This window comes from Acromyrmex echinatior, chromosome 3 (assembly GCF_024713525.1).
Source record: "Acromyrmex echinatior isolate Ae372 chromosome 3, ASM2471352v2, whole genome shotgun sequence".
Taxonomy (NCBI): Eukaryota; Metazoa; Arthropoda; class Insecta; order Hymenoptera; family Formicidae; genus Acromyrmex; species Acromyrmex echinatior.
In genome coordinates, this window is record NC_141854.1 from 1,967,783 (window position 1) to 1,990,685 (window position 22,903).

At 34.2% G+C, this 22,903-nt stretch overlaps 1 protein-coding gene and 1 long non-coding RNA gene across 2 annotated transcripts in view; one reads left to right on the forward strand and one right to left on the reverse strand.

Annotated features, from left to right (window-relative positions):
* Positions 1-22,903, reverse strand: part of MESR6 (misexpression suppressor of ras 6) — a 697,505-nt gene that overhangs the window by 403,830 nt on the left and 270,772 nt on the right. The gene's annotated exons all lie outside the window — the stretch shown is intronic.
* LOC105144967 (uncharacterized) overlaps positions 20,114-22,903 on the forward strand; it is a 30,264-nt gene continuing 27,474 nt past the window's right edge. Inside the window, exon 1 of the long non-coding RNA XR_846011.2 lies at positions 20,114-21,696. This is a non-coding gene — a long non-coding RNA (uncharacterized LOC105144967). The remainder of the gene's footprint in view (positions 21,697-22,903) is intronic.

A 22,903-nucleotide genomic window follows, 5' to 3' on the forward strand; every position in this document is an offset into this window, starting at 1 on the left:
AGTTAGAGAAAATTTAATTCATTATTTAAAAATGATAAAATCTATTTGTAAATGAGAAATGATATTTATTCTACAGATTGTTAAATGTTGTAAAAATATTATAAAATATTTATTAAATTTCTTAAATATATGTATATATTAATGGTAATAAAATACATTGATTCGATTGGGATAGATTTCTACAAAAGAATTATTCAAAACTGATACATCTGAAAAATTTCTTTAAATAAGTTAGAGAAAATTTAATTCATTATTTAAAAATGATAAAATCTATTTGTAAATGAGAAATGATATTTATTCTACAGATTGTTAAATGTTGTAAAAATATTATAAAATATTTATTAAATTGGTTTCTTAAATATATGTATATATTAATGATAATAAAATACATTGATTCGATTGGGAGATTTTGTAGATTTCTACAAAAGAATTATTCAAAACTGATACATCTGAAAAATTTCTTTAAATAAGTTAGAGAAAATTCATTATTTAAAAATGATAAAATCTATTTGTAAATGAGAAATGATATTTATTCTACAGATTGTTAAATGTTGTAAAAATATTATAAAATATTTATTAAATTTCTTAAATATATGTATATATTAATGGTAATAAAATACATTGATTCGATTGGGATAGATTTCTACAAAAGAATTATTCAAAACTGATGATACATCTGAAAAATTTTTTTAAATAAGTTAGAGAAAATTTAATTCATTATTTAGAAATGATAAAATCTATCTGTAAATGAGAAATGATATTTATTCTACAAATCGTTAAATGAGTTAATTTGCTTAAATGAGTAGGTTTGCTTAAGTTTTTGTATAAATAATTATTGTATAAATAACGCGAAAACTGTGGGAATTTTTAAATTATATTATTGAAATGTACATCAAGAGAGTTTAACTTGTGGTCTGATTCTGTATAATCTAACAGGTATGTTAATTCTTCAAAAGTACGCATTCTTGACAACCGAATAATTATAAGAAGAGCTTAGTTGCGCAGAAAATAAGAAGAAAAGGTATGCGAGAAAGGAAGACTCCGAGTGATTACCATTGGGCGCGAGCAGCTTGCGCAGAAAGAGAGGGAAAGCGCAATGATGCCGGGACACGAGAACTGGAATGATGAATTGCAAGGCGCGGCAATGAATCAGAGCCCAGCGACAGGCGGTGCACCTATCAACAATGCGGGCCCGGTTCTTAGGGGCCCACCAAGGCTGACGACAAACACCTTTCCCTGCGGTTGTGCTAAACACTCTATCTAAACAATCGCGTACTTATTTTATTTTTACGTCTCTTCCCACTTTATTCTCGAGAAATTGTCACGAAAACTCCAGCGATTTTTAACATTTTTTTGTTTAACACAAAAAAGTGTTAAACAAATGCACAAATTTTTCTATTTTTTAAATATTATTGTATGTGACTGTAATAATAATTTTCCATCTTTTAATACATCATTTCTGCTTATAATTTAATATTTTATAATTAATCAATCTTGCTTTTGGACTCTTTATTTATACTCGTTATAAAAGAATATGAGGAATGCAAGATGAATTCAATTAAATTGTACCAAACAATTTTCTTATGTATCTATATCAAATGACAGCGGTATAATTTGTTTTTGTACAAAAAAGTAAGAAGTTAATCAAAATGTGTGTCGCATTAGCAAAATATTAATTTTTCTCATAATCTTATACAAACGTTACTTCATCGCAAGAAATTCTCTATGACTGCACTATAAATCACTACCGGACATTTCCTACCTCTAAGTATACTTTATTACAACCCATAAAATATATTTCTTGTGAGTCATCTGTGTACTCATGTGAGTGTGCAGGGAAAGAATCAAATTCTTCTCAAAATAAATATTCACATCTCTTTTTTTATATCGATCTTCATTTAATTCTTATAAAGAATTTAAAGTTTAAAAACGATATCTTTTTAATTGGAAAATATTAAATATGCCGGAATGTCTATGTGCTGCCCTGGAGGCAGCCCTGGAGATAGATACTCGTAATAATGTCGTCTTTACAGCCTCAGAGAAAATCGGTGCCTTCAGGAATTAATATACAAACTTGTTTTACAAGCTGATCAATTCTCTGTATCCACGAGTAAACGGATTAAATAAAATTGCGACCTCAAAATTAAAACGCATCATGCATAAAATCAGAGAATGGAAATAACTCATTGCTTGTAACGAAGTTACAGTTACTTTTTTGGTAACTGTAACTTTATTGATAACTGCGTTACTTTTTTTTTTATAACTGTAACGGTAAGGTAGTTACATTTTTTTGGTAACGATAATTAATTTTACAGTTACTTTTATCGTTACTTTGTACACGATTGGATACTGTTCGATTTGACACAAGCCACTCATAACCACTTTTGAGACTAGAAAGCCTCTAGGCATTTGTCCGCTGTGATTGGTAGTCGTCGATTTTAAAAAAGTAACGGAAAATTAACGAAAAAAATTACTCAAATAACGGTAACGAGTAATTTTTAAAAAACTGGTAACGATAATTTGCTACTTTTTCTACTCGATAAGAAGTAACTGTAACTTGTTACTTTAAAAAAGTAACTTTCCATTCCATGGATAAAATCATTCTAGAGAATAGCAAATGATATCAAAATCTTATTAAAAAAGTTGCATAAAAGAAAAATATTTTAATCACAAAATATGTATTGCTATCGCATCATAATTGATATTTTTACTCATTTAATTGGCAACAGAAAAGTCAGCAACATATACATTATATACATATTTATATGGATATAATATTTTTTAAATATTTATGCTATCCTGAATCCCCCGTTAACATATAAACAAGTATTATTTTCTAGGTTAGACATTTTTTGCATAAATATCAAATTATCAATAGGTTTTTAAAGCGTTTAATTTATGATTTTAATAATTAATATTTCAATCAATAAATATTATCAAATAAGTTATAGTAAGAAGAATTTAATTTTGTATTATGAATGAATTAATACAATTTTTTTAAGTTATTCTTATTTCAATTGAAGAGCAATTTAGAATATTCAAATTCGTAAAAGCAATTGTAAAGTCTTCACTTATACACCTTTAAAACAGTTGCCGTTATCCTTAACCATCGAACAGCGAATGTCAATAGGATGATGCAGTCACTTAAAAATGTGACCTTCGCTGCAATTGCGTCATACGTTGGACTACGCCAACGCGACTGATGAGGGGCGACACAATCTTGTATTAAAAACTCGATGATTTCTCTAGTTTCTGCTCACACACACGCTCAGGTGATGATTTATCGTTCTTAAAAGTCGATGCCTCCAGGAGAACAATTTGTATGGGAGTCAATGTAGAATAATAAACGAGCTGTTCGTGAATCACGAATCGACGAGGAACGAATGTCTCCTACTCTCTGTAATCGAGAATAATTATAAAAGTCAGCTGGTACAAAGGTCAGCGCGATTATAAAAATGATCGAATAATCTGAAAGACAGAATAATTAACGTTTGCTTGTATCATCAGCGACGCGACACGTTACACATATTAAAACGCCAGTGGGAACCGATCCGCGTCCAGAGAGTGGCAAGATCGGCAAGCAGGAGGAATTGCGAGAGTCGGTGAGAAAAAATCCAACGACTGGCGCACTGCCACGAGGAAACGTAAACTAATCGCGCAATCTGCTGGTGCACGCGGCAAGTCAACTCGGGCCACGAAGAATTTCAATCAGCAGTAATACCGCCGCACTCTTCATCTCGTCACGCGTTCTCGTCCGCTGCCACCGCGTTTCGCGTCCCACACCTCGTCGCATTCGCGCGCGACCGTATACCCTCTTCTCTCGCTACTTCTCCTCACGCCGGTTACAAATGGCGTCATTATTCCTTAATAATTCGAGATATCGTGCGCAGCGTATTTATTGTCCAACGCGTAGAGCGAGGGCGAGTCGCGCCGAACGGCCAGCACTTGCCAGACCAGCCAGACCGGGGGGGGGCTGCCTTTTTTTCTTCTCCTCCTCTCGAACGCGCCGAGCGCCGAGCTATCGGCCCGTATTTATTAGCACCGTAGCAACGAGAGCCCCGTACACATCCTTGGCACCTCCATCGCCGGGTAAAGATGAGCGATTTATACCGCGGTGCATCGAGAGTATGGCGATACCATCTTATAACCGCTTCCGTGCTCGGTAATTGAAGTTCGACGTTTTCGGCAGGCGGCGCAAACGGTTCTTCATACGTCCGAGTCAAGATAAGACGGGGCATATCGCCGATATGAAAGGCAAGATTTGTTGTTGGTATGAAAAAAAGGACCTGCCGCCTCCCGACATTCCTCGCCTCCCTTTCTTCCTTCCTCTTCTTTCTCTTGTTGCTCTGTTTCGTGCTTTTACAACGATTACGTCAACGTGTATGCGATAAATTGGCGTGTGTCGAGTTAAAAGATGTATGTACGCATTAATCGAGCTCTCTGAGGTAAATGGAATAAGAGCGATCTCTTGGAAAGGTTCGTGTGGATCGGTTATACATAAATTATTACTATAGCGATGTAATATGGACAGAATCAGATGTTAATAAAACCGATCATCATTCGTGATAGTACACAACTTTCGTAATTAAAATATTTTCATATCTCTCTAAAAGTAGCGGAAATACTACAGGTGTCATCAATTATTGCCTTTATCCTGTATATTTAATTAAGTAAAGATTTTTTTATCAAAATCTTGTACATTATATAAGACATTAATTGATAATTTATAGAGGAAAGTTATTTACTGACATAATAAGAGACACTCTCTTATATCTCCAAAATTAACCACACTACACTTTGTTAATTCTACTGATAAAATGATTTGTTTAGATAATTAAAAAAGAAAAAACTCATAATTTATACATTTACGATTTGTTTCTATTTTATATAAAATCAGCTAAAAACAAATTCGATAAATGCGAAAATGATATTCTTACAATGTTCTTTTACAAATGCATAGTTTAAATAATAATGCCATATCATTGATAATATTATTTTGCATGTTTGTAGTTTCTTAAACCAGTTTTATTTATATTTTTTTCTCTCTAATTTTTTTTTATAATAACGGTTTTAAATATAAAATCGGGGTGCAGCATAAACTAGCACATCTATATGTAAAACAGATCATAAGCTGACTTAATCTTTAATGTTGCGTTACACGATTTGATTATACATATGTAGTATCATATAGCCTTATTGGAGTTGAAGATAATCGTGTATTTATATGAAAAAAAAAGTTGTCGCGCGACGTGTTTGCACTTTACAGAAGAGTATAAAGTATGCAGATATGTAAATGAATGAAAAACGTTTTATATAGAAGTGAAAAAATTCTAGAAAATCTTATATTCATTTGTAAGTACTTGTACAAGAGACTTCTGTTAAAGAAAAAAAAACATAGGAATATGGCATTACTGCTTACTGTGTCAATTTTATAAAACTAATTCTGTAAAATGTTAATTTTTGCTTATCTCACAAAAAAGTTAATTATTGCAAAATTGTAGAAAGTATAATATTATAAAAACTATATTATTTGTGAGAGAAAACATGTTTTAGTTTTTTTAATTTTAGGTTTCTAAAATTTTATTTTTAGCTTCTTTTAAAAAATATTGTTCAAAAATCAAGTATGTCGATATAGATGATCTTACTCTACTATTTTTAAATGGAAATCTATCAAATTTAGTAGTAACAACGCAATTTAAAGCGAATCACAAAATGATACAAATACTATACTAGAATTTAATATACAAATGGAACCGACTGACTAGATTTTTGTAAAATCTTCGAATAAGCAACGATTGCTACGAATGTATGTATTGTTACAAATATAAGTATGATTTTATCAAACATAAATATTTAATTTTATGATATAAAATGTATTATCGATAGGATATATGTATGCAAAATGTATTTGCAAAAAAGTTTTTATGTAAGAGAGATAGTTCGAGAGTAATGAATGTTGCAGCGAGATGTTAATTACATTGTTATGTCATTTTCTAATGACAGCTACTTCGAGAGTACTAAGAAACATATAATGTGCTCTATTTCTTCCAGATCATATCTCATCTCGATTTTTCTGTTATGTGTTTATTTATCTTATGCGCAGTCACGTTTATCTTTTCTTTTCCATCACTGTTTCGAGGCGTTCCACGTTGTGGACCAAGTGTACGTACAGGGGAACAAGCTGTCGTCATATGGCGAATATGATAACGATGGGCTGAAATAGGCAAAGTCACTGATCGTAGGAAGGGTGAAACGACGCGCCGGATATCGCGCGAAGATCGTGCACCTTCTATACCATAAAGATCGTGGGCGTATCGAACCAAAGATTAACTGCCTCTCGCCTTTTCCGCGGATTCACAGCTGTTCCACCACCTGCCGCATCCGCCCTTTTCGCGCCGTTTAACGCCACCTACGTGATGCACCACCGTCGTTGGGATGAACTGCCGTCGTAATGTTAATTACAGGCTGAACGGTAGCCACGTGATAGCGGCGAACAAACCAAGTGAACGCAACAATTCACTGTAGGATGGAAGAAGGACATTGTACAAGGTGCGAGAGATTACGGAGTGGGTCGCGTGAAAATTGCTTCCGTTGTATCGCGGAAGTACGGCCGCAATATCCGTTCCAACACCCAACAACAACAATTTTGTTTGCGGTTCGAAGTAGGGTAGTTTAAATATTAACAATAGATTTAAACAGAAATCAAAGTTCATTAAACTTGTTTTACAATTGTTTCATTATCAATGTTCAAATATGTATAATATATAATATTATTATATTATATTGTATTAAAATATTTTATAGTTAATATATAAATTTTTATTTTTATTTATCTTAAATGATTTTTTTTATCTTTATTTTTTAAACCCCTAATGATTTTATCTATAAATTTTTTATTTGAAATAATTATAAAATTTTTTTTTTTATTAAAATTTATTTTTTGAAATGAAATTAGTTAATAATGATAAAATAATTTTATATAATATTTAATTTTTTTTTATACGATAATTATACATATAAATATCTGGACTCATAAAAGCTAATAACAGAATACTGCAATTACTAAAAAGAAACTAACTTTAGTTAACCGATAATATTAAACTTTGATAAAATTATATATAAATACAATAGCATTCTAAGTCAAATTTTCTTTTATTCTACTTTATATTATTGTATTTTAATATAAATCACAAATGCAAACACGACAGATTGATTCGTAAAGAAGTGCATTTCAATTTTTCGAATTTCATTTCTTCCTATCTTGAATAAATTCAGTAAACATATTCAATTACTTATTACCATGTACACAAGCTTAGGATAAGCTACCTAACGTATATCGTTTGCATGGTAATATTAATAGGTCAAGTAAAAGGAAGAAATATAGAAATCATATTCCGTTACTAATGTTTGCATGATTTTAATATAACAGTTATAAATTTATCCGTTGCTTTTCGAAAGAGGATGTTTTTAACATAGTTTAGGATCAATTTCGTTTTGCGTTGATGCGTACGATTTCGCCGATACATATAAATAACATGGTGGATGATGAAGGGAAAAGAAGAAATGAAAGCAATGAAACAAATGGCAAAAAATGTTAAAAAAATATATAAAAAGAAGAGATTAAGATTCAGTGATATGCCACTCTCGTAGCGATAGAAGACCAGTTCTTATTCCAAGAATAGAGAAAGATATAAATCTACGATTTTACAACTCTTTAAATTACGACATTTATAGTTATATGTGAGCTGGCTATATTTCGTGGATCATTAATTAGAATCGATCAGGATTGTAATAAAAACTTTTTCTGCTTAGCACCTGCTACGCATATCGTCTATTAAATTAATAATTTTTCATATTATTAACAAAATATACACTTCAAAAATATAGTTTTTAGAGTTATCACTAATATATTACTTTTATAATATGTTATTATCTCGTATTTTTTATGTCGTTATCATGTATTTTATATTTTATTATTGAGTTGGAATAAATGTTCGTAACGCTACTTTATTTGTATCATGTTTATATGTTTTTAACAAAAATGGGGCAATTATACCATTCGGAAGAACAAAGTTTCAGTTTTAAAAATTTCTTTTTTAAATTACGGTACGATGATTTTTATCGGAGTTATGAACAATCAAAGTTCTTCTTTTATTTCATCCGTGATAACTCAATAACAAAAAAGTTTAAAAACATTTTTAAAAAACAATTTTGTAGAAAAAGCTTTAAACTTTCAAGTTAGGAAATTGAAAACAGCTGTTTTTTTTTTTAGCACGCGATCACAAAGTGAGAACAAATTTTTCTATTTTATTCAGCTAATTTTCTGTATGTAAAAATTACCAACCTCACATTAACATAAAAGACAAAGTAATTTTTCGAAAGTAGAGATTTTAAGATTAAAAATCCTTTTTTTAAATGAAAATTTCGTTCATTTCGAACAAAGTTACAATTACTCTAAAAAACATAGCGCGTGCTACGAAGTTTCGTTCCAAATACCCCAATTAATATATACAGGTGTATGTTAATTGCTTCTCTCCATAATACATATATACTCCCGTTTACAATATATGTATATCGTATTATCGTTACTATAAACTATTAAAAAATATAATTAAATTCATTGTGAATAATAATTCTCATGATCTCTCTTTCTCTCTTTCTCTTGCCGTGTGTTTAATTTTCTTTTTCTATGCCGTTATTGCTTATTCAATATGATTGCTATATCCAATCATGATATCCTAATAGCGTACGTAATTAATTGAAAGCAGTTACGATCAGCTGCAGAGAATATCACAAGTCCCGATCGAGAACTGTTCGTATGCATGTGTGTGTGGAACGATTGCTGAAAATATACATCTACCAATTCCCGGTTGCTATCTACGTTCCTTATCATCACGTGCAACGCTAGAAAAACACTCGACCGATTCCCAACATGCCGCGTTCAAAGCGACCGTAGCTGCGTCGGTATCGCGTAGCTCATAAATTCCAAATCCTCTTTTCTACCCAAGAATCCTCTCGTTTCGCTCGGCCACCTTTCGACCTTCCTCGGCAATCGATCGATCGATCGAGCCACGACAAGCGCGGCTGCACGACGACGAGTAAACCCGCTCGCTCGGCTGGCTTATCGCACTCCGTGCGATTCGCTCAAAGCAAATCGATTGTGCGTTTGTTCTCCCTTCCGTCTTCCATCTTCCGTCTTGAACATGATTCCGGCATAGCGGAGACTTAAGAGACGCGTCCGCAAAACGACTTCTCCTGCGATAGCTTTTGCGAAACTCGGGATGACAGCGCGCATTATTCCCAAGCGTTGCAACCCATGCTCGAGACGACATTCGAGTGATTTAAGTTGTCAAGTTGAGTTTCAAGTGGGTTTACGCGTCAAAACAGGTGAATCAACACAAACGAACTTTCCGTAACAGAAACGGAACAGTGCGAACTGTTTGCAAATAGGAAATCAACAAAGAACATGCTTTCCCAAGTCAAGATGTTGTGATCTTACAGACTGTCATCTTAATTACCTTTCTTGCTGCATGTTTTCTTAGGAAAAATTTTTATAGACTTTTAAGTGTCTGAAAATGTATCAGTTCCAATATTACAAATAAGATTGCGAATTAATTTAAAGTACACTTTAAAAACATTTTGTATTTGTGTTGGAAACTGTTCACTCGAAATCCTTATTAAAATTTTATGTTGAATTTTTAATATATTCAAGTGTTAATTAAAATATTTTGAATTAAATTTATATTTAATTAACATTTCTTAATATTAAAATTTCATTTATAAGCAAATAAACAAATAACATAAAAATAAAATCTTTTAAAACATAAATTCTAAGATCAATAAATAAAATACATGATTTAACATATCATAAATATTAATTTTACTGAAAAAAAAAAAATGTTTTCATAGTTTGCTTACAAATTGTGTCAGTATTACTTTTATGTGTTAATTTTTGTGTCAACTTTTTTACATGTAACATTTATGTTATTTTCTAATATATTCATCTTGTGTAAATGTTTGTGTAAATTAACACAAACATTTGAGTGAATCATTTGGAACACAAAACGTGAAATTTAACATCAACTCAATCATTTCCCAACTGTATACTGGATATTAAACTTCATTACAGCACTCTCTTTTATGGTTCTATAAAGAACAGGAATTGAAACTTTTTTTCATGTATAAGTTCTATTAAGAAGATATAATAGTTGATGCATATAAAAATAGTAATTCCATTGGCTTTTATCCACAGCTTACATCATCCTTCCACCCACCGGCTCATTTAACGCAACGTATCTTTACGCAACTTCAGCCATCTAATCGATTCAACGATCTTCCAACGAACGCGACCCGTTACGGAGGCGAAACACGAAGATCAAGCGCAGAGTTGAGGTTTGAGGATCGAAAGAATGCTGAAACGCTTCCACGGTTCGTAACGACGACGCAGACGCGAGTCATTAATCCTTGGAACATGGTGCCGTGTAGCTTGTACCTACCTGTGATTACGATTTTTTTATATGTCTATCTATCTTCCCGAACCCTCCCCCGTTCTCGGCGAAACGCACCTTCTCCCCTTAGTGTCTCGTTCGTCTGCACGCCTTTGAGCAGGGTGGAAGGAACGCACCTACGCTCGGCGATTCGTGTTCCCACACGCGAGGCGTGAACCAGCGTGAACCAGCGTGAACCAGCGTGAACCAGCGTGAACCGCCGGATATACGTGCGCTTCGGTGTACGTTATCTTCCTGTGGTATCCAATCGCTTTGCAGTTCGCGGGAGGTACGGGATACCAGCGAGGACCATATATCGACGATTCTATCAAATCCGGAAACTGCGCAGGTTTCCGGCTGTATGACCCGACTTGTTCCTGCGGCTTTGCTTCCACGTGGCTTTTAACTACCACAAGGTAAGGCGTTCCTTTCCTCGACTGTACCAAATTTGTAAAGCGAGGAAATTGGTTACTTGTATTTAAAGTTCCGATATGTTCATTCTAATCGACAGGTTTGCGAAATGTAACTCCTAGGAATCTAAATTCTAAGTAAAAGTTAATTTTTCAATTTTATAAATCGCAGTTAGAGGGTGGAAAATAATTAGTTAATTTTAGCAATCAACAACTAAGAGATCATTTCTTGGCTTTTAACAGTCAAATACATCAAAATCGTTATAATCATATATAATTATAACAAACCTGGTTTATAAATTATAAAATTTAACAACAAGAAGAGCATAAAACCACAAGATATTCTTTGTAATATTTAATATATAATTACGTTAATAAATAATTTAGACGTTTCGTTGGCCAAACAAAAAGGAAATTAAAAACTCGAATTAAAGGACATAAGGTTGACGTAAGAAGATCCACTTCCGATATGTCAGTAGTTTCACGCCACCAAATTAATGAGATGTATGAATTGGATTGGGATAATGTTAGAATTTTAGACACAGGACAATCATTAGTCAAAAGATAAATTTCTGAGATGATATATATAAAAAGTCAAATAAGTAGTATCAATGAGCAAAGTGACACTGAAGGTCTGCCTGATGTTTATCTGCCTTTTCTAAAGAAAGATCTCTCTCACACTTAAAAATAATTCTAGAATAATCTAAACTTTTGACACACACATAAATAGCGGACACATATGAAGATATGGACAAATAATAATACACAATGTCACGACGAATTTCCATCAGGGTGAGGAAAGTGCTTAAGATTCATCATTTTATCTGTAAAACAGATAACGAATTGTTAATCTTTATCAAATTGACTAGAAGTTATTAACGATATTATAATTATTTAAATTAGAATCTGGCAATTCTTGTTCTACATAATTTGCAATACGATAATTGGCGCTGCAACCACGTTTCACGATGTACTCTTACAAGAGGAAAGAATGCGTTTATGTATATTTACATTTTTGACCGCTGAATTTAATGTTAGATTTATATAAATTCTATGTTTTATGGATATTCGTAATTTTACTGAAGATGGTCAGATTGTGGTCAAAACGTCTAAATTATTTATTAACGTAATTATATATTAAATATCACAAAGAATATCGTGGTTTTATGCTCTTTTGTTGTTAAGTTTCGTTATAATCGCTTCTGTATAATAAATGTGAATTCTGATGTCGTCATGAACCTGGCTTTCTGTACAAGCACCAGGGAAAAAAGGTACTCGCCACAAAGGCGAAATATGTTGCGGCGATGCATCATTTTCAATAAACCCATAATTACACGGGTATCGGTGTAAACACGTACGTCATCCGCGTCCCACTCTGTTTCTGCTGGCGCGGCGTGAAAGGTGCCAATTTCGTAGCCGGCAAGCCGCATACGCGTATTATTTGCGTACGCATTTGCGTCCACGAGCTTACATCCATGCAGCCACGCAGCCATGCATGCACGCAGTCAGAGAGAGTGACAGCGCGAAGGTTTGCCCTCCGGGAGATCTACGATCGCGGCTCTGTTTGAGCTTTCGATCGACGCGCCAGCCCCGCGCTCGTGAATTCCACTGTGACGCGAATCACGTGTTTATTGTGCACGACTTCGTCCCGTGAGGAACGTAATACGCTCGCCGACTGCGAGTTGCTGACTGACCAGCCTACGTTATGCCGGCGATAATTCTAAACGTGTGATTGGCGAGATGGATAAATGTCATATATCTCCTCGCTGATATGCGGTCATGAAGATACGTCGAGTTGGAGAAACGTTCTATGCGATCAAGTGAAATCAGAAATTATTGCAAAACGATTCTCTGCAATGACGATATCACATATCGAGATGGTTCATCTATAAATTTACTTTAATCTCTTCAATTCTATTTTTACATATTATACATATGATATAAGCAGGGCTGGGTATGTATTTGAAATTTTTACATGGAAAATAGTATTGGTAAGACAATTACATTTTGTATTTCATGTTAACATATAAAAATAAAAGTATTACGTATTTTGTATGTAAAATTGAAAGATTGTAAGCTTTTTGTATCTTGTAATTCAAATAATAAGGTTGATTATCAATGTTAGTATTTGAAATACAAAATATTTTGTGTGTTTTTCATGTAAAAATATTTCAAATATATGTCCAGCCCTGCATATAAACTACTTAAAGCTGGTATTTATCGATTCTTATATTCAAAATCGTCTTAAAATGTCATAAGCTAATCACAAAGCGGTATTCATAATATTTTAAGACTGTCTTAAATAATGTCTTAAGGCTAATATGACTTTCTGATTTGTTCATGACACCTTGAAGATTGTACTTAAGATAGTCTTAAATATAGGAGTCAACTATGAATCAGCCAACAGAATCGTAATAAAATATTATTTAAGACATTACTTAAATGACCACACTGAGAAAAAAAAGTCGAAATATTCAGAAGCAAATAAAAGTAATTTGTGATATTTTTTTTACATTTATTAGTTATATTTGACTACGATGACAGAATATATATTTCTGTGAAATATATTTTTATTTTTGTTTAATTAATTGTAAAAACATAAAATAGATAGTTTATTTACTAGGACAAATAGAAAATTTTATTTCGCCAAAATTAAATGAAAATTTATTTTAATAAAATAAACATTATATCCCACAAATAAATTGTTACGTATTTTTCTCAGTGTATGAATACTGGTTTAAAAATTAAAACGCTCTTTTGCCGTTTGACTTCATTATATAATAAATATATATATATATTATACAATAATATACAATATAAATCATTCTTTTGTGTAAAAAAAAATGGTAAATATAAATCACTTGCAATTTAAAGAAACGATATAACATGAACCACGTGAAATGTTTCCTAACGTTGTTTCAACGTGTTAATTGAATGTCGTTGTCAAGAAATGTTTCGATGACATGTTTCGACAATACGCAGCGATGCTCGAAAGCAAACTATTTCGAACAATTACTACATAAATCTGTTACTATATATATCGGGCATAGAAACGAATCGGCAAAGAGAACACCACAACGAGGATTAAAGAAGTTCCACGACGAACGATTTCCCATTTCCATAAATTATGCTGGCGTACGGGCATATAACGAATATAATGCTTTCATTAACAACCAAGCGCAGTATCCCATGGTAGACATTTGCGCACGAGTCTCTGTGGCACTGAATAAGCTCGTTTGTTCGATAAACAGCACGACCAGCAGCTCCGGAGCGTTTGATCAACGCCCAGCCGTCCTATTAATTAAAAGCTGGCCGAGTATCACTTCGTTAGGAGCATCCGATGCGTCATAAAGGCGCGCGTACTCACGATACGTCGAAAGGGGAAAAAAAGACGGCGAGACGAGGTAGAGAGCCTCGTAAGAAGGACACGATGCAAATAGCCATGGAAACTGCCGCGGGACTGGCTCGTTAACGCCCGGAGTTATGGCCTGTCCACACCGCGGAGCGCAAGGTGCGGAACCCTCCGGCTGTGTAATTTGCAAAATACTAATTACGCGTTCGCCGGCGTTACAGCGACGCCGGCGCGTGCTTCGAGTCGTTTACACCTCGCGCTAATCCGCACAAAAATGGACACTTCGCGCGTATATATCGTTACCCTGGTTAATGCCCAGGTTTGCTCGGCCCGCGCGCCATATCGGAGGCGCCCGCCGGTATACGACGTTGCACGCGGCAGCGCGCATAAAATATCGCTCGTAAAAGCGGACGCTGTGGGGGAAGAAATAGGAAGCGACGTAAAAAAAAAGAAAAAAAAAATACGTCGCACGGATGCGATGGCGGTCTCAAACGTATCTCCGACCGCGTCGCTCCGCTGAGAATTCTTCAGCGAACATCCTAATCGTTTTATACGTATCGCTAAAGATGATCGAGAGGCAATCGGCGTAAAATCGAGTAGAAATCGAGGTTTTATGCTCGCGGATAAAAAGGAAATTCGTTTTGTGTAATTCCGCGCTGTACATGGCGTCGAAATTCTCGCAGGAATACGCAGAGCGGAGAAGCTGTGTGCGATGTCGCGTTTATGTTCGAGTGGCCGAGTAGGTACTTAAGAAACGTCGTTTTGCATTACCTATGCAGTTGCAGTTGCTACGTTCGATAGCTTTAGTACCGCGAGTATGTGTGCCTGTCCACGTTTGGGATACGATTCTCATGTAGGCATAACGATAAATGCGTTACCTCTCGTTCTGTTCTCCGTTCGATTGGTCGTAGGGTCGACGCGAGGCGTGTTACCTTTAATGATAAAGCCGTTGTTATACGTGCTGGCTGCCAGTGCCGCATATGTTAAACAGCGATGCATTACCATAACCGACGTACTACGGTTCTGCGTTATTCCCGATGCGAATGGCGGCTTAAAGGCATGGCAGCCGCCGAGTATACTCCATGCTAATAATACAGAACGCATCGGAATGCATCGGAAATGTCAGATGAGGAAATGCAGCGATAGCGTGCAATAAATAAAGCGTGGAAATAGAAAGAATCCTAAATTTAATAGCAACTCTTGGTTACTTGGGTAGAGTTGATTGCATCAAAAAAAATTGAATTCGTTTTGCACCTCTGATAGAAAATATTACTATTCTTCCCAAGCAAAGTTGATTGATCCGAAGCAAATTTGCATAACTTTTTATATTTAAAGAATAAATGAGACTGTTTAACAGTTTTCACAATAAAGATAAACTCGCTATTTTTGTACGAATTTATGTATGTATTTATATATATATTTGAAAAAAAAGTTGATATTTAAAATGCATATTTAGTTATATATATTTCCCAAGAATAACTTTTCAAGCACAGTCTCCATGGCTAAGTGCACGAGCATTCAATCGTAGTTCCTTTATATAAGTATGTCTTAATAGGTCATCTATTCAGAAGAAATAAAAAGTGTGGAAAATGGAGATATCTTGTTCCAAGATACCGACTTTGATTAAATACATACCCGTGTTTCTGAGAAATAGTTCACGTAACGCGGTTCTCTTGCTTATGTCAAATCATGTATTAGAGAATAATTTGTAGCTCATAAAATCATATTTGTGCGAAAGTTGGCATAATAATATTATATGCTATCCAAACCTGTCGTATATACGCAATTATCTAATATCATCTATCTTCACGAGAGTCACAGTTAGACAGTTACGTAATACCATCTTATAAGATCTGAAAGGTATTTTATAATCTTTTATATATGTGTCTTCCAAAATATATAATATTATGTACGCGTACGTTAAAGAGACAAGAGTGAAGAATCTTCAAGAAGACATTCTCAAGATATGTAATCGATATTCAACCTCGACTTCCGCCATGCATACCTGTTGCTAAGCTATCCATAGGATACGCCTAGGATACGTAGTTGATAGCTGCCATTAGTACGTGACGATTATTTCTGCATGCCCCAACAACGATTTCCTGATACCGGAACGGAATGCAAATTTCGCCTGAGCATGAGCGCGCAATGCTACAATGAATTAATATTAACGACGATATCGTTTTCGCGCCTCGAGGCACGATTCTGCTTACCATTAGACAATCTAATCCAGCTTGCGTTGCCGTAACCTTTTGAGATCACGTGTCCGCCGCCGTCCACGTCTTCAAGCACGGAGCGTGTTCGGAGAATAAATTAGCAATTTGTCTGCTAATCCGTTAGTCTACTATGTTCACACACGTGATTGTATTATCTTTATCGAATCTAATATACTCGATGAAATAGCGTGGCGCGTTTACGGAATATACCTAGGAAGTCGAATAGAAATCATGCTGTCAGGAATATTGCAAATTTTATCGAAATCGTTTACATCTTTAATGTATGTACTCCGCATAAAGAGCCTCTGTTCTATTATTTCTTCATGTAAAATTCCTTCACAATAAATTTTATTAAATTTCTATCTTTTTATTAAACGAGATATTGTTTAACGTAGTCTCCCAATTTAATTTTACGTTTTTATCATAATTTCTTTTCACTTTACCTTCGTGTTTGTAACTACTTACCTAAAACTATACAACTGATTTATTTGGTGAGGGCTGCGCAAACTATAGTTATGACAGAAACGATTAACACCCTCACAATTTAGTTACGAAGATATTTATTACACTCTTGAATTAAAATCTGCCGAGTCCGAAACTTATAATCTTAAAATCCCTCTGTTGGACGGTCAGAGGAAGGAGGTAGCAAAGAAACTTGAAAAGTTCTTCACGCTTGAACTTGAACGAAACTTTGCTCATATCCGATGTGGTAGCTGTAAAGGGTGGCTGCAAACCCTCCTTATGAAAAATCACCACACTCTCAGAGTATCATAATCTCTTTTGTATACAAGACGATTTATCATGTATGAATGCCGTTGTGTATACAATCTTTACAGCAGTAAACGTTTTCTAAATTCTTAATACAGAATTGAGAGTTGAAACTGCTGATTTGCAAATATATATCTACTCTTTTGTTAAAATTTCTAATCATAAGGAATATACGTAATTCTTGCATGCACAGACTGAATTATATAATAATCAAATAGAAAAAATTCTTTCAAGCACTAGTATCATAGTGTATAACTGTAATGTTCATTCTATTATATGTATAATAATAGATAAATTAGCATAAGATTAACATAATGTATCACTAAAAGAAATCATTCACAACAATTGTCAAATTTGATTTTATTATTCATACATGAAACAGACAAGACAAAATAATATTCATAAAATATTGTAATATATTTGTTAAGTAGCAAAATTATTACAAGCCATTCCGAATTTTATAATAACAAACGGGTTAAGCTAATGTACTTTCTTTGATGGAACTTTTGAATTTCGCGGTGGATTACGAAAGTTGTGCGTTTCGCGCAACCGATATCGCATCGGATTCAAAAATTATCACGCCGTAAAAAAGAGATGTTCTGCGATTTATTTTATACGCCTGGTTTGAGAACGTACTGTTTTATAGCGAGTGGCTGAGCCATCAAACGACTTTACGCGATATCTTCGATCGGCAGCCGGAAGATGCGTCCATGGAATCGGATGCTAATAGGATTCTCATAAACACACACACACACACACACAAAACACAGGATTTTTATTTCGATACGAGAGTGGATTTTACGACCCTTCAAATTTCTGGCATTCCGATGATAATGGTGATAGAATATTTTCTACATCGCACGATTATCGAATCAGTGGAGATCTTTAAACTAGGAATTTGTCGATTTCCTTTATCGATACATTGACAAATTATTACTGATCCCTCGATCAATGTAAGATACGGGCAAAGATTTTTAACGATCAATAAAAAGCCAGCAGCTGTCTCTAACTCTTTACGGCAAGAATCGTATTTTCGATGGAAGTCCAAGGTACGCTTATTAGTAGCAGACTTGTGCATTTTCGCATAAAAATGATGGCTTGCGAATACGCAATACAGGCATAACATGCCTATAAACGATAAAACACAGCAGTGAGATTAATTTAAAAGTCAGATCGCGCATTTGAAAAAGAAAAGAATGCTCTTGCAAAAGAGTTCTGCGACTATATACATGTATAATGAAAATAAAAAGCCCATGGCAATTTTTATAAAATATTATTATAAATATTACATTTATGTATGCGTATCTTATTGATATACATCAATCGTGAATTAAAAATGAAAACATAAAAACGTAAATTATCACGTGATAAATTATATTGAACTTTCTTTGATATCGAAAAAAGCATTTGCTTACGAATAGTTGTACTTGTTGATAAAAAAGTGATGAACAAGAAATATGTCTATAATTACACGCACGTTAATCGCTCGATTATTTGCTCGTGCGGTTATTTCATTTAGTTTACGCACAATTAAACGAGCGCGCATATTATTCGTAAATGATTCTTGCGGTTATTTCACCTTTAAATTTACCTTACCTTTAAACGTACAGCGTCTCGCACTTCGAGAGGAGAAAGCTTATTGATGCGAAGACCAGGATGGAGATTCTTAAGCATCAATAATATTATTTCGTGGAGAGAAGATTCTTGAACATCAATAATATTATTCCGAACTGCTTCGTTTGCCTCTTCGCGGTTGCCGGCGTTAAAGAGTCTGAGATACGTTTGCCCTCTGGCCTCTTGAACGTGAATAGCCTTCCGACATATTTCCAATTAACAAGCAATCAACAAGCGCTATTTCGCGGTACAAACAATCGTAATAAAACGTTCCAGCATGTGGCATGGAAGAGCAGATTGGCGTAGATTAGGTACTGGAATAGGCCAGCTATCGATTTAAATCAAAAAATTATACACGCCGAGTTTTTATTTTCCGCAATAAGAGAAATATTTACGAACGCGGACATCGTAAGAAGCCGTACAGTTTCCTCAGTTTCTAGCATTGCTGTCGCAGCTGTCTGTATTCGAGATGCGTTATATATCATGTATTTTGCACTCTGCCTCTACACAGAGCCTCTGCTACCGTGCGACTGTAGCAACGCCTGTTCAATCAGCAAACGTTAATCGTACGTATTTCTAATGTATCTTCAATTAGCATGCAATAGACTCTTAATTACGGCGACCGTCGCCTAAATTATCTCACGCGAATTAAATCAAATCCTTCGCGCGATATAAAACAGAGAGCCGGCCGTAGAAGTGCGGTATTCGGCAGCGTGGTTTAATTAAAATGCCGCCGGAATTTTTCACTATTTTCCAATATTATTATCGCGTGCGCGAAAAGTGAAAGCTGAATGTATGAGACATTAAAACGACAGGAGCACGATCTGTCGTTAAATTGATATATAACTAATATTAAATTCTTTTATTCTCTCGTAATTAATTTTACATAACTCGAAATATTCCGTCCACGTATGATGTGTGATATTTCGGAGAAAAACTGTGTTAATGATATCACCTGTGTTACATTCTGTGTATCGAATGTATAACGAGCACCTAACGACCAATCGTGTGATCGCTACAAAATAGCTCGCTATATTAACTATTCAATTACGAATGGAGGCATAGACATTTTTTGCAATCGGTGCGAAAGCAAGCGGGACGCACGTGTCTTCGTCGAAGCGTGAAAGATTGAGTACGTAGGACGCGCCCACGAAAACAGGAACAGAAGGCTGAAAGTCGCTGGGTGGAAGGTGGAAGCGCCCAGGTTTTTCAGTTTCTGGTAGCGAAAATTAGATTTTCGCGGTCCTGCCGGGTGGAGAGCGGATGGCCGGAATGACTAACGTCCGCCAGACACCTTAATCAAGATACCATCCGTGCTCGTTCTCTCTTCAGAGGAGAACTCCATTAACATATTTCACTCTTTAATTCGTACGCCGCTGGTTCCGTTTCATGGGGTATTAGCAATAAGACGAGCATTTGCACGGAAAGATGCGCGCATCTGTAATACGCGGCCGACCTCTGCACCTTGTTTGCTCAGCAAAGTTGGCCAGTTTGTGGTGTCACTTTGAGCACTTTATTTTCAAAATTGTGCAAGCGATGACACCCGCGCCGCGATTATTATTTTTGGCGCTGTCCGAAGCGTATATTATACTTTCGCAATACAGACGAGGCAGCCAGCATATTTCGCATAAATAAAGGATGAATAACAATGATGAATTGGTCGAGGTTAAATAAACATATATCTATACATACACAAGTAGTCTGTATGTCAAGTAATAGAAAACACGATTAATACGATACGATTAATTTCATCGTTTTAAATATACAGATTAGTTGATTGAAATTGTAATACTGAGATTTTTTTATTGTACGTTACGTTATATATAAAGATATATTCGTATATACTTATATAAGTTTAAATTCACGTAACATCGTATTGATTTATAATCAACTTAGTTTGATTAATGATTTAATGAACGGTTAAAAAAATTTTTTAAGTAAATTTTTAGTATATAAGAATGCATAGCAATGTATAATATATTTATGTCGTATTTTAATTAGGTATATTAATCTTGCGAAATTTAAATAAAAATAAAAGAAATCAAATATTTAATTAATAAAATATCTATCCTCCTAAATTCAAAAATCGTTTGCAAGTTGCTCATTGATTTTGATTGCTACATACATTTTAAGATATCGACAGCATTGCAAATTACTGTGATTTGATATTATTGTTCCTATAATAGATTAAATACATTCCTAGTTCGCTCAGAACATATTTTTTAACATTCGGAGCATATTCCTTTATCACATCGTGCATACTCTGAATCAGCCTGTAAGTACTCGGACTTGAAGAAAGACTTACGAAGGAGAGGCGACGATTATCGAGTTACTTTATTCGCCGTGTGATCATGATAACCGCTGAAAACTTTTATGAAGTTGCTCAACCGCACGAAAATTTCTGAATGTCACGCAGATTGACACGCCGTCTCGAATATCCAGAGCCGGGAACGTTGGGATCAACGAGGAACCAAGGATCTGTACTTGGGACATGGGCTATAAAAAAGTGGTTACGCCCACCGTCGCACAAAGTATATATTGGCGCTCAGCACCAAAGTAACCCTATGAACGCTTGCCAAGTTGCCGGTTCTTGATAGAGTTACGAGGTCGTCGCAGCCTTTTCCTGGGTCTCTCATTTCTCGTGCGGAAAGGCTAGTATAACGTAAACTTGACGTTAACACACCGTACTTTACTGCTGCCGGTTTTACTGCCGGTAGAAATATGGCGACACAACGACAGTGCGAGTGAGAGCAGGAAGAAATAATCATACATTGATGCTCGTCGACTGCGTTAATCATTTTTCGTGTTCCGCCAGTACGTGAAGACTCTTCGGCCAAACACGTAAATAAGTGAGTAGTGTAAATATTCGGTAAGTAATATTCAAATGCGAATATAGAATAGAAAACAAATATAGGTACAGTAAATACAATACATTTCTATTACTTAGGAGTGTAAACTTGTTACATTCAAGTATCATCAAGTATCACTTAAGAATCGAATTAACTCGTTGCTTAATTAAAATTATTTATCATATGTTTAATATATATATTAATTAATATTCCATTTATTGAATTATCATTCTCATTAAAATATTACTATTATCTCTGTCACTATTATTATTACATATATTACATATAATATTATCATTAGTAACTATTATTAATACTTGTGTCAACGAATATTATAATAACCATAATAATTTCTCTCTCTCTCTCTCTTTTTCTCTCACAAAATAGTTTAGAATTCTGATTAGAAACACGATAAATTTTTTATTTTTTGAACTATTATGGATCTCATCTGTATAATTAATCTATTGTTACTATTGTAATAATCAATACTACTAGTCTTCCCTGATTACAGCATGAAAATCTATGTGGTTATATTTCGATCAAAATTTTTCACTTTTTTAAAAGAATCAGAAGCTTTTATTTTGAATATTATCCGAATATATTTATATATAATAATTTATATAATATAATAATTAGCGAGAATAGAAATATTTTGATCGAATACTTTTTCAAATATTGCCGCAATATAATTCTCCTAATTACTCATATATAACAATCTTATTATAATGAGAAAATTCATTGTCACATTATTCTTATGATGAGTGATGTCCCATTCCGATTACCCATGAAATCCATTATACATAGTCATATTATTAATAAAATAGGTAGATAATTATATATCAGATCTGACATCACAGTCATGAAAAAAACTAATAAATCTATGTATCATATATATGTCTTTTTCTTTTATTAACTGAATAATTTAGTTTGATACTATATACCTTACATTTCCATTATAATTCTTCAGGCATCTCATGTTGTATTCAGAATAAGATTACATATAAGACACTTTAAATTTTTAAGCAGTATTTGTATCATGGAATATGTTTTCTTCCACTGTTTTGTAATTTTAGGGAGAAAGGTTTCGGTTGTAGCAGTTTATTCAGTGACTGCAACATGTGATGACAAGTGGCGCATTGCCAAAAATCACTTTGAACGTATTGTGCACAAAGAGATTGGTTAATTAATAAAGATAAATATATCGAAC